Consider the following 14,086-nt stretch of genomic DNA (forward strand, 5'->3'; position numbering starts at 1 on the left):
GCAACATCTGGAGACTTTTTTTTGTCCTGACTGAGGGAGGGGAGAGTGTAACTGGCATCTGGTGGGTAGAGGCCAACAGTGCTGTGTGGCATCCTGTGCTGCACACGAGACAGCTCTCCCCCAAAAGAACGATTCAGCCCAAAACGTCAGTAGTGCTGAGGTTGACGCTGGCCTGTGCTAGCTCAAAGGTTCCTGTGATTTTTAACAAACACACCTTACCAAGCTCAGCTGTGTCCCACAGATGCTTCCAGCTTTTCAGCTCAGTGAGGGGCGTGGAAGAATAGATGGAAATGCCACACAGTGTGGCTGCATGATGTGGGAAACATTGGGTGCTGGGGGCCCCAAATCCAGAATAATAAACTCAGACTTGTGGCGGGGGCGGAGTAGAGGTGAGCAGGAACACTTCCGAAAGGAAGTGGATGTGCGCTACGATGTGCTGGAGGAGTTGGAGTTAGCCAAGTGGAAAGGGAGGTGGCTTGTTCTAGGAAGATGAAAGGAGTCATGCCCAGGGCCTGGAGCCCATGGAGGCCCCCAAGGATTTGAAGAAAGCTGGTGTGGTTGGCACCTAGAAAGTGACTGAGTGAGCAGAGAGATGAGGGTTGGGAGGAAAGCGGAGACCAGACTACAGACAGGTAACTGAGCTTGCACTTCCTTCGAGGGCAAGCTTAGGGAACCCAGGGGAAGTCCCTGGGTGTTTCTCCCCTGGAATCTGCTGAAAGATGGGGAGTAGGTGGCATGGGGGAGGGATGTGGAGAAAGTTGGGCTTTGTTCTCCAGTCTTCTGTCCCTCCTTTGTGAGGTGTGTAATTCTCGCTATTTAGAGTAGTCAAGTAACCCTGATTCCACCCAAGAAACCCCCTTTCACGCATACTAGCTTGAATGGGTTTCTTTTTCCATCAAACAAATGAGCTCTGATCACGAAGGAGCCTGAAATCCGGGAGAAAAATCTAAATGAGAGATTCTGATGACAGATGATGCTTAAAGCCAACAGGAATGGATAAGAATCCTCAAGAATAGGCTAACCTGTCAAGATAAGAGGACTTGAGCTAGAACCCCGAGGAACGTTTCCACTTAAGGAAGCGGCAATGGGAGGGAAATCCAAAGGGCACTAAGGCAAACCAAAGAAGCAGGAGAAAGATTCGGCAGTGCAGTGCCATGGAAGACAAGAGAAAGAAGGGACAGAGAAACTAGGTAAAATGTTGCAGAGGGGTTGGGAAAGAGCTGAAGAATGTTCCATCAGTATTAGCAACAAGGTCATTGGTGGCTTAGATGAGAAAATGACAGCAGAATGATGACCACAGAGGTCTGGTGTCGATGAGTGGATGCATGCATGGGAGATGAGGCAGTGGAGACAGATGGGTGGAGGACACCACTGAAATTTGGGAATGGAGATTCAGAGACGATATCAGTGTCCTGGGGCTGCCAAAATGAAGTACCAAATACTGAATGTCTTAAATAACAGAAACTTGCTGTCTCACAGTTTTGAGGCTAGAAGTGTGAGGTCAAGTCAGACTTGATCTCAGATTTTTGAGGGAGAAATTTGTTCTAAGCTTCCCCCCTCACTTCTAGTGGTTTGCTGATGATTTGGGGTGTAGCTTGGCTTATGGAAGCATCATCCCAATCTGCCTTCATCTTCACACGGTGTTCTCCCTGTGCGTACATCTGTGTCCACATTTCCCCTTTTTATAAAGACAACAGTCCTATTGGATTAGAGCCCATCATGATGACCTCTTTTTAACCTGATTATCCTATCTCCAGATGGGATCACACTGTGCAGTCCTGGGGGTTAGGACCTGAACTTTTCTTTTTTGAGAGACATAATTCAACCCATCATGGAGACTATGATTTTTTTTTTAGTTATAAATAGAATATATGTTCACTGTAAACATTAAATAATACTGATGTGTCTACAGTTAACATCAGTAAAATTTTCAAATTAGGTTAAAAGAAAAATATATGTCTGTGAAGAATGAAAGAGAGTTGGGGAAGTAGAGAGGAGGCAGGTCTATGGAAGGTCTAAGTTGTTGGTTTAGTTCAGGATGAAAGAGACTTGAACACGTGGAAACACAGGAAGGAGCCATGGGAAGGAGCCAGGAGAGAGAGAGCTGTTGAAGACTGAAGATACTGATAGTATGTTTGGTGTGGTGTGGGGTAAGTCGACTGTGTGTGTGTTGTGTGTTGTATCTGTGGGCAGGGATCTTGGCTGTACCCAAAGAGAAATCTAGAACTGACCTATCAGGTTATGTGGGGCTGGCTCTCGGAAGTGTATTTGCATGAGTATTTGCGTAGAGAATGGGGCTGCCAGGAGGGAGTTGTATGCAGGGATGCCTGTGAAGTAGATTGGTAGAGAAAGGACAGTGAAGAGAATAAGGACAATGGTCACCACTGGCTGCTCCTCAGCCTAGCCCCATGGAGAGAGGGGCTAGACCCATAAGCCCAGCAGCCCGGTTTTAAGAGGCTTTGTCATATTTCGTGGGGTTTAGGCATAACTAGTGCCACATTCAGGCCCAAGTGACACTGAATTGGGAAGAGAAATGTTTCCTCCACTTCTCCCTGGAGCTCAGCACAGCTTAGTCACAGTGAGGGCTCAGGGGCTGGCTCCTGTCCAGCGTCAGTTGAGAGGACAGTAGATCCAGGAAGCAGGACTCTAGACCAGGGCATCTACAGCTGCAGAGGTCAGGGTGCTCTGAGACAAGGATGAGATGAATCCTCACAGGCTTAGGGAAAGCAGACACTGAGGAGGAGGCCAGACACAGACATCATGAGAGGACTGTGCAGCAGCTCACTGGAGCATCTCAGGCACCCAAGGAACTCGTGGAAACAACTGTGCAAGGCCCGGGTGGAGGAATAGAGAACCTGCAGTTTTTCTGGAAGTAAGTTAGCAATCAGCAATCATTGGGTATATTAATGTTTTAATTTAATTTAATCTTAAGTTCTGGGATACACGTGCAGGACGTACAGGTTTGTTACATAGGTAAATGTGTGAGGTATATTAATGTTAAATGCCCTGTTTCTACCCACATTTTATTTTAAATGTCAGTGGTGTAAACATTTATATATTAAAACATATGACACAAATTCGCTTGAAGAATTTTGGGTAATAGTGTTTATCAGGGAACTTATATTTCATGCTTCCATAAGAAAGAAAAATTAACTTTTTAATGTTATTAGAAGAATCATGAAAAGAAGATTTGTTAAAACAACAACAACAACAACGGTGAATATATCATATTTATCTAAGCTGAGCCATCAAAAATAAATGTTTTTCCATCTATCAAATATAGGGCTAATGCCTACAGTGGCTATTACATATGTGCCCATGGAGATGTGGACAAAATCTTCCTTGCAGCATAGACTGTTTCTATTATATTTCTTGTTGCTTCAAAAACAAACAAAAAGCAAACACCACTGTTCTCGGTAAGCCAATGAGTAAATAAACTCATTTATTCATGTAATAAAATGCTACAGAAAGTTAAAATGAACAAACTTGATCTAAATATATTAACACAGATAAATGTCAAAACATGTTGGTAAGAAAAGCAAGTTACAAAAGGAAATGTACCATATGGTTTCTAGTATTTGTATAAATATTTAAAGCACACAAAATAACAGCATATATAATTTATGGACATGTCTATATAATATTAACGAAAGCTTAAATGTACATACATGAAAAGAAGCATACTAACTTCAGGGTGATGGTTACCTCTGGAGAGAGGGGTAGAGGATGAGATGGGGGTGCTTTATCTGTGCTTAATGCTTTCTGTTTTTTAAAACAGAGAAAATTGATTCTAAGGCAAGTAAAGCAAAATGTTAATGTCTGTTAATATGGTAGGTTGGTACATGAGTGTCTATTAACAATTTTGGTACTTGGCTGTATATTTGAAATGTCATCATTTAACATTTAAAACTTTAATAAAAAACCAAGACAGTATCACTGAACAGAAAAGCACAACAAAAATGTTTTCACTTAATTTTATTGTTTTAAGTGTATTCAGTATGTAAATATAGTAAATATTATAATGTCAATTTTATTATAACATAGCATATCGCATATCTGTTTTTGTGTGTATGTCTAATTATAACTGTTCTTAATACATTTTCCCCAAATTCTTGTCCATAAACAGCTGCAGATGACTTTCTTGTCACCTTGTATTTTCATTAAGTGTGATCAGTGGGCTTCTATTCTTCTAAGTTATAGTGACAGTGACTGACAAGGCTAATTGACTCTGTTATCTTGTCTTGGTAAATATAAGTGGGTCTGCTCGTGGGGAGTCACAGTTGTGTGCCTGAACAGTCAGAAAAACCTTTGCTGGAGACAGGGCAGCCACCAGCTGCAGGCTGCCAAGGAGGGCCCCTTGACTTTCGATCTGTAGTTTCTGAACAAGAAGGAAGGCTAGGAATGGCCTCAGCAATGCTCTTAGCACTCCTAATTCTGTCTAAGACTTTGAGAGGACTTTCCTTTATTGTTTGACTTACGAGCAGGGGTAAAAAGTGATGGACGATAGAAGTTATGGGAGCTGTGCCTCCTGGTCCAAATTGGTAAGTGTCTTTATATGATGTCTATTGTAGTGTAAGGCTTAAAATAACAATGATGTGCTACTTTGACATCTAAACTGGGAGGGCCTCTGATGTCCTAACTGCATCATCCTACACACTTTGCTCCTATTGATAAGGTCTCCTAGCCAAACAACCCTCCTTATTACAAGGACAAGGCACAGTGCCTGCTTATCCCTGAGTAGTAGACTTCAGTTCCCTGCCAGCCCACTGAATTATTCAAACAAGCCGATCACATCCATCTGTAGAAACAAGGAGTCACTCCATGCTCTTGCTACTATAAAGCCTGCTCTCCACAGGGTCTGCTTATTCACTCTGTTCCTGAGCACACCCCCATTCAGCCCTGCATGGTGCAGTATCTTCCTCTCCTCCCCTGGACTGTACACTACTGTCAATCTCATCAGTCCAGTATTAGATGTCATATGTTGGGCCATCCCCATAACCATAGTGTGGAATCCCTCCCTAATCAATGGGATGAAAAGGAGACCATCAAGGTATCTACATATTTTACATTTTTCCTCTTAGATCAATTATTACAACTGCATGAGATTTTTTACATGTCTTTTATTTCCAGCCAATTTACTTTGGTCAGGAGAATGGAAATCAAAAAATGTACGTGCAAAATGTGTTTCATTATCTGTTGCTAGTTGAAAATTAATCAATAGGTTTTTGCTTTGAACTTTCTATTAGTCATAGGTAAAGTGATTGAAAAGTGAGGGAATAGGGTGGCTTGACAAAGGATAGAAACCCTCAGTCAGAAGCCAGGGCTCCCTGAAGATCATTCACCAAGAATATTCAGAAACTGAATAATGGTGACAAGAATGTCTCATCACATGATATAAATGTGAACAATACCAATTAAATACTTTATAACCAGTCCAACATATAAATGATAAAGAATTGTCACATCATGAGCATTGTCAGTGATCCTGCCATGATGTCACTGCGATCACCTGCTCTTTGGTACCTGGTTGGCCACAATGATATCACTGGACAGCACACCACAGGCTGCAAGATGTGGCAGATCATTCCTCAATCATTACCCTTATGTGACTTTTAAAAAAGATCAATCTTTAAGAAAATCAGTTAGAATGTTATATTTTGGGGATGTTTCTTGTGTTTTGAATCCTTGAAATATAACATTTCCTTTGAGTTATTTTAGTAATTTCTTTTGTGGCCTTGGACAGTTGCAGTCGCAATTTATGTTTCAAAAGTGCTTCCATATTTGCTTAATTCATTCTGACATCATAGGTGAGTCTAGACTTATAATTTATTCACACCCCAAAATAGTGATAGTAATAGAACCTAGAGAGGTTAAAATGATTTATGCCCCAAGTTTACAAAGTCAGATGTACACATTCTTGACTGAAAGAGATTTTCTGATTCTTAAATTCAGTGTTCTTTCTACTACTCAGATTATTTTACATTTTACCTCTTTATATTTCAGTTCTTAATAAATTGACTAGACTAGCAAACGTCTGGGAAAAAATGGAATGTTGAAGCTTGAAAGGGGCTTTAGTGATGATCCCAAGTGTCAAAGCATACAAAAGAAGGAAGAAATGAGGTTTCTTGGATAATGACTGGGATTGAGGAATATTAATAAAAGCACATTGTTGATTTCACAGTGTTCTGTCTGATCCATTCCTATATGATTGACAACATTCTCAAACTATACTTTGTTCCATCCAATATGCTTAAAATACTTTTCACACTGAAGTTCTAATTTGCAAAGTGATAATTAAACAAAAGTTAGTGCTTGGAATGGCTTTATGGTTAAGAAAGCTGGTATGGATTAACTCTGCATTAAAAATAGAAAAATTAAAATAGGATGGAGTTTTAGAATATACTTGTTCCAGTTCAGCTGGCTGATGAGGCTTCATCCTTGTCCCATGCAGTGCTGGAGACAGCATCTTTGGTATGTATTCTCAGCTGGTATTCTTCCCCTTATGTCTTTCTTGGGCACTGTCTTAGTCCATTTGGGCTCCTGTAACAAAATACCACGGACTGGGTAGCTTATAAACAATGTAAGTTTATTAATTACAGTTCTAGAGGATGGGAAGTCTATAATCAAGGCACTAGCAGATTCAATGTTTGGTGAGGGCTCACTCTGTGGCTCATAGATGGTCCCTTCTTGTTGTGTCCTCACATGGTGGAAGAGGCAAACAGGCTCGCTCAGGCCTCTTTTATAGAGGGCACTAATCCCATGTATGAAGGCTCCATCCTTATTACCTAATTATCTCCAAAAGGTCCCACCTGTTAATATTATCACACTGAAAATTAGATTTCAACATACGAATTTTGAGGGAACACAAATATTCAGACCATAGCAGGCACGAAGGGGCATCAGATGCCCATGGGTATCCTTCTAGGACTACAACACTACACACAAATCTAATTCAGAGCTCTTAGGATATTATAATTCCAGCTGTTCATTTAAGCTGGCTGATGGCACTCAACTGCTCAGTTAAGACAAGCTTAGAGGAGGAGAAGAGTTAGCTTCCTTTGCCTTGGGTAGTCTGTATTCTTTGCTTAGTATAATGAAGTCAAGTTTTCTGTCTTCTAATTCCATGACAAGGCTTGCCATCATGATTGCTTCTATTGAAGTAATTATAATGTGTCCTAAAAAGACTTATGTTTCTGAGCAAACCAGGATAAAAGGAACTCGATTTACTCTCCTACTTGAGACAGCTTAAACTCTGAACAAAAATATAGAAAACAATGGCACTCAAGATATTGGACATCAAGCAATGAAGGACAATGATCACTGAAAGATGGGAAACAAATCAGATGAACCAGATAATGGCCCAAGAAACTTTCTCTATTGCATGTGAGAAGTTTCCAGGTTGCAGCACAGGGAGAGAGAACCCAGGAAGAGCCCAGTTGTCTCACTGAGTTTAGGAGACATAGCTCAGAATCCAGGAAGCCAAAGTGGCTAGAAGTTACAAGGCAGAATACTGGAAAGAAGAGAGCTCCCCAGAGACCCAACTCCAGAGATGTGAAAAGAGTCCTCCTAGAGTATTCAATTGAGTGCATGTGTGTGAGGAAACTACCCAAGGCCAGGGAAAGACCCATCTGAAAGGACTAAAGACAGCAGTCCTTAGACTTCACAAAGCCTGAGAAAAGTGCCAGTTCCCAACAGCCTGAGTGGGAAAAATCTAACAATTTGGACAGAATTAGAGTATTATAAAGGATGTTGCATCAGTAATGGGGAAAAATTGACCCTAAGTTAGATGCAGCTCTGGTTGAGCCTAATGATAGTCAAAAGCAAGGCCTGAAACATAAAATAACTTAACTGCATCCAAAAGAAAACTCAAGAATAATTACACAAATTAAAAATATCCAGCACCCAACACAGCCAAATTCACAATGTCTGTCACTCTATCAAAAATTACTAGGAAAAAAAACTAGGAAAATAAGACCCATAATGTGGAAAAAAGGAAGTAATCAAAACACACCCAGAAATGCCACAACTGGTAGAATCAGTAGACAAAAACATTAAAAGAGTTATTATTAATATATTCCATATTTTCCAGAAGCTAGAAGACAGATTTAACATGTTAAATGGAGACATGGAAGATATACAATAGACCCAAGTTAAAAATTCAGAGATGAAAACTATAATGTCTGAAATTAAAAATAACCTGAATGGGATTACTAGCAGATTTGACGTTGCAGAAGACATCAGAGGGGATTAATAGACTTCAAGACAAAACGAACTATCCAAAATGAAAGATGGGGAAAAATAACTTAAAAAAAACCCCAAAACAATAATTGAACTCTGGCGCAAATTTGAGCAACCAAATACATGTGTAATTCAAGTCCCTAAAGAAGTGGTGGCAGGGAGGCTAAATAACCATTTAAAGAAATAATGGTCAATATTTTTCCAAATTTGATGAAAGCTAAACCCACATATTCAGAAATCTCAACAAACCTCATACACGTGAAATATGTGATGAAAACTAAACTTAGTTAGGCACAGTATAATTAAATTGCTTAAATCCGCTGATAGAGATAAAATCATAAAAGCAACCAGAGAAAAAGACATGTTACATACAGCACAAAGATAAAGGTGACCTCAGATTTATCTTTGGAAACAATGCAAGCTAGAAGACAGAGGAACAACATGTTTAAAGTGCTGAAAGAAAAACAAATACTATCAACCTATAATATTTTTATTCAGTGAAAATAACTTTCAAAAATGAAGGCAAAATAAAGGCTTTTCCAGACATACAAAAGCTGAAAGAATACATACTGGCAGGCCTACACTGTAAGAAATTTGAAAGAAAGTTTTTATGATACCATATGGAAACCTAGATTTACATAAAGGAAGGAAGATCACCAGAAATGATCACTACATGAGTAAATATAAAAACTTTTTCTTATTATTTAAATGTCTTTAAGAGGTAATCTACTTTTTAAAGCAAAAAAAAATGTATTGTGAAGTTTCATTTTTGCTTTAAATAATGACAACACATTTTGAAGTTTATAACATACGTATAAGAAAAATGTATGACTGCCCTGGCACAAAGCTTGGAGGGGAAAAATGGAAGTATAATTTTGTTAGGCTCTTATATATGTGAATGAGTATAATATTACACAAAGTTAAAATGCATAATAAAAATGTATAATAAAAGCTCTAAAGGAAACACAGCAAAGAATTTCATTTGATAAACCAACAAATAAGAAAAAATAAAATTATTTAAAATATTCAGTTGAAGAGAAGGTAGAAAAGAAGGAAAAGGGACAAAAAAATCAATGGGTCTAAAAGAAAACAAATAGCAAGATGGTAGACTTCAATTCAATTGTGTTAGTAATCACATTAATTATAAATGGTCTAAACATTCCAATTAAAAGGTAGATTGCTAAATTGGATTAAAAAGCAAGCTCCAGCTGCTGGTGATCTCCTTATAGGCAAGGATTCATGTCTTCTTTAACTTGGTATTTCTTGAATATAGAAGAGTGCTAGACACATAAAGCTCAATAAATGTTTGTAATATTAGTACTGTGATAACATTTACTTATTCAGGCAAGGCTTTGCAAATATAATAAGTCATTCAAGGCTAACATCAATTCTGTAAGATAAATAAAGTATGTATTTTCCCCATATTACAGATGAGGAAGTGAGATAGAATAAATAATTGCCTACATATTAGGCTGCTGAGTTATTAATTCTATTTCTGCACTAAATTCTGATCATAATTTAGGGATGATTCAGTTTCCAATCATTAAGGTACTCCATGAGGCCGATGGTGCTTCTTATCTATAACTTCCATTTTTAGGTATATGAGATCTGAATAAGCTTCTAGATGAATTTCTAGAAGTGTCAATTTAAGAGTTACAAAAAAAGGAGACATATATTGATATAGATTCTTGGTTCCAAAGATGATAAGTATTCTTAAATTTTTCTCCCTATTTCATATGACCAAGCTTTTGAGTCTCATGTTGCTCCAAATAATAGATTTTCAAAATCCCAAATGGGGATACATTTGAGACCAACTCTCATGCTGGCTTGAAAATTGTATTCTGACTAAACTGATTTACATCTTCTTTTCAAATACCTTTTTATTCATTATCGTATACTCAGCTTGGCTCGGGAATTTAGTGCCAGGCTTCTATAGCAAATGGGAATAGGGATTGCTGAAGTTAATCTCTGCTAATGTGTAAATTAATAAATAAGCTTTTCTGAAATGCTTAAATCTTTTGCTAAAGGCTCCTAAGAAGTGATACTAATAGGAAAGTGCCTATGGAGCAATGCTAAGAAATTTCAGCAAGAAGGAGAAGCTCAGACCTAATGCAAGAGAATGGCAGACATGATTCTGGTCAGTTAAATGCTCAAATTTACTAATGCACTTTCACATGTAGCCAGTTACATTTAAGTGGCTTTAAAAAAAAATCAATTCTATAATTAAGTTTCACAGCATGAAGACATAAGCTAGTAGTTATGTTTTAAATTAATAAAGTGATGAATTATTGCTTAGAGTGAGCACACCAGGAGAGACTAATGAATGTTTTGTTGAGGTAAACTAGTGTAAAAGGAAAAAGACATAGGACATGGCTTGCCTTGGCTCAGCAAAAAAGGGATCAGGGGAGGCCAGGCTCAGTGTTTGAAGAGTCTTTCATTTCATAAAGGGTTTTAGAGTGCTTAAAGAGAGAAATGCATCTCTTCCTCTTCCTTCTTCCTCCTTCCCCCCTATCCTTCTTAAAAAAATTGGTCTGTGGTTTTGGACAATTTAAATTTGTAATAACTGTTACAAACTGTAATGTAGAAAAAGAAACAGAACCCAGACAAATTGGTTAATGTATAAATGCATTTTTTGCAATATTGGCTTGCTCCAGTATTGTTTCTGGTGTGGCAAGCCTATGGAGCTCAGTGGGAAGACAAGCTCTTCCTGCTGCCCACACCCTGTTCTCTCACAGACAAAGATCCTGGAAAGGCAGACCTTGGCAGGTGTCTGCTCTGCACACAACGAAGGCAGATGACCTAGTTGAAGTCTGTGGCAAATGCCTTCCAGCAATGCTACCAAATTAGCATTAAAACAAACAAACAAACAAAAACTCTAATTCAATTTTTTTTCCCATTAGGCTGAAACTCTGATCATTGCAAAGCAGATGGCGTAAAGCAATAGAGTAGGAGTGGGATTATTTTCTAGCATGAATTAAATTGCTAATAAGCCAATTCCTAGGTAATGGAAGTCCGTAGAGCATCATCATCTGTTTGGTTGGGATCTGGTCAAGTAACATGCCAACAATGGTATTAAAAAGAAAAAAAGAGAAGCATTTGATAGAAATCAGGAGGAATAAGATTTCGACACAAAGACTGATGGTCTGTTTAGTGAAATGAAAAGAGACCTGAGAGTTAGAAGACTTGGGCTCAAGTCTTGACTCTATTTACTACTTGCTTCCTAACTGTGCCTTATTAAGCCACTTAATCTCTCCAATCCTCAGTTTCTTCATCTATAAAAATAATAATAATAATGGTGAGTATTTCCTTGGGTTACTGTGAAGATTTCACAACAATTTCTTTAAAAAAAAAGCTATTTTGTTGTAATATCGGAATGATTAATAGACACTAATATCTTTGTAAGGCTTTAGTCTTCCTATCTTTCTATAAGATGCCTACTTTAGATTATCTGACCTGAATGTTTGACTTAACCTTTTTGAAAGAAGAGATAAACAAGTCTTGTGATTATTCAGGCATCTTTAGTTTAATGAACTCCTAGATAATTTGGGAAATCACTGCAACTAACTAGCTACTTCTTGTTTGTCTTGTTCTACATTCATTTCCAAGATATCCTCTGTCCAAACTTGGGAAGAAGTCAGAGCTGATAGGGTTTCTTTGTAAACGGAATTGTATTCTGTATAGTTTAAGAGAAAGAGTGAGCAATTAAGCAACAGTAACTTACTCCAACATCTGAGCTGATAAAAACCTCAATAGTAGATGAGATTATGGTCCTCTCATCCGCTATTCATTCTGTTTTTACAAGCCAGTGGTTTAGGATGTTCTAAGTCCCAAATGGAGTTGGAATATTATTTTCTAGTGTGTGACTTTCTAGTCAACTGAAGGTATATCTGTATCCCGGAGACTTATTTATTTGGGAGGGCTTATTATAAAAGGATTGCAGAAAGCATTTACACGACTTGCAATTATATCTTTTTTTGAAACGGAGTTTCACTCTTTCACCCAGGCTGGAATGCAGTGGCATGATCTCACCTCACTGCAGCCTCCGCCTCCCAGGCTCAAAGGATCCTCCCACCTCAGCCTCCCAAGTAGCTGGGACCACAGATGTGCACCATCATGCCCAGCTACTTTTTTTGTATTTTTGGTAGAGACGGGGTTTCACCATGTTGCCTAGGCTGGTCTCAAACTCTTGAGCTCAAGCAATCTGCCTGCCTTGGTCTCCCAAAGTGCTGGGATTACAGGTGTGAGCCACCGTGCCCAGCAGCAACCATAGCTCTTACGAGATTTGTTCCCTTGAGTTTCATCAACATTTTCAGATTTGTTAGCATCTGACATTGAAAACAAGAGTTTTCTAAAAATATTTGAAAGAGATTCATGACAAAGAAAGGATTTCCGAAATTCTTTATCTCTCGTTTAACATACCAAGAATCACACCTGGACCACATTTCTCTATAACAAGGAATAAGCTTTTGGATCAGATAAATGTTCTGCCATGATGGCCAGGCCATGAGGTGTGTTCCCTGAATAGAAGGAGGATTTCATGTGCAGGAAGCAGGAAAAGTCTATCCCTTTTATCTCCAGGAGACAATGAAAAGAAGGGAGACAGAGGTAGGTAAAGAAGGCTGTCAGACATGTGAGTCCTGAATTCCCTTTGATGGGCTTTAATTTTACTTCCTGCTAGAAATCTGCAAGAGGCATCTGTGCAATGGACATCAAGCCAACAAGGCACAGCTCAGCTAAGAGAGCAGCAGGCTAGACAGAGGATCTGGATTACACTCCTGAGTCTCTCCTGATTTCTGTATGGCATAAACACCAAGAGAGAGCCAGGGGGTCATCCTTAGGGCCATCATGGTTGGAGTGAGATAATCACATAATAAAGGCTGGGGAAGAACAATTTGGTCTGGGGCTCTGGAAGGACATAACAAAGACTCAGAGAAGTCTGCCCTGCAAAGTTAACAGAAAGTAGCCACAGGATCCTGACTCAACTGAGAAAGAATTCAGCAGCTGCCCACTGCAAAGCAGACTCCCTACAGGCAAGGCCACCTAGGATTGGGAGGACATCAGGTGGGCTTGAGACTCTTTTACTCCAGTGTTTTTCCTGTCATATCCTAGACACTACATAGGAGAAAGAAAAGTTAATATTAATAACAGCAACTATTCCAACAGTGCAGGTATTACTCAGAGGTTATTTACATTGTAGCAGTAGAGAAAGGTTTACCTGGATTCGGCATTGAGTCATCCTCTTTGGTATATCCCAACAAACAAGCAAGGGAAGCATCATGAGAAAGATTAGGCCCAGAGGTATATCTTCTCTGCACATCTGAATTGTTATGTGAGTAAATTTTGCAAGCCCATCACACAATATTTCCTAAGCAATACGAGATAATAAAAATTTATCTGTTGAAAGCTTCATGTATGCCAAGCACTAGGCTAGGAACTGTAGATTGAATGAAGGATGAGGCGTAGTGTAGTCTTTGCCTTCAAGAAGCTCATGGTTTAATAGGAGAGCCATCTCAGGTCATTAAAATGATCTGTTTACTTGTTTAAGTATTATAGTTAAAGCAAGCACAAGAGGATGATAGGAGAGCCATCTACCAAATCTATCAAGATTATGGTCTAGAAATGTCCAATGAGCATCATACATGACTAAAAAGGTGCTGCTAGTAGCTATCAGACTTCAGAAGTTTAGTGGCTTAAAGAAATGAGCTATTCTTTCTCATGTAAGAGTCATGGAGGGTCTTCTGGTAGGAGGAGCAGCTATCCTCTTCTTCATTCAGGGACCCAGGCTGAGGGTTGCTCTGTCATATTCAACATGTGGATCCCAAAGTCACCTTGAGCATCCACCTTACAG

General features: G+C 39.0%; 1 long non-coding RNA gene across 1 annotated transcript in view; it reads left to right on the top strand.

Annotated features, from left to right (window-relative positions):
- The first annotated feature begins 2,624 nt into the window (after positions 1–2,624).
- Positions 2,625–14,086, top strand: part of LOC104006450 (uncharacterized) — a 76,336-nt gene continuing 64,874 nt past the window's right edge. Inside the window, exon 1 of the long non-coding RNA XR_008547991.1 lies at positions 2,625–2,872. This is a non-coding gene — a long non-coding RNA (uncharacterized LOC104006450). The remainder of the gene's footprint in view (positions 2,873–14,086) is intronic.

This window comes from Pan troglodytes, chromosome 4 (assembly GCF_028858775.2).
Source record: "Pan troglodytes isolate AG18354 chromosome 4, NHGRI_mPanTro3-v2.0_pri, whole genome shotgun sequence".
Taxonomy (NCBI): Eukaryota; Metazoa; Chordata; class Mammalia; order Primates; family Hominidae; genus Pan; species Pan troglodytes.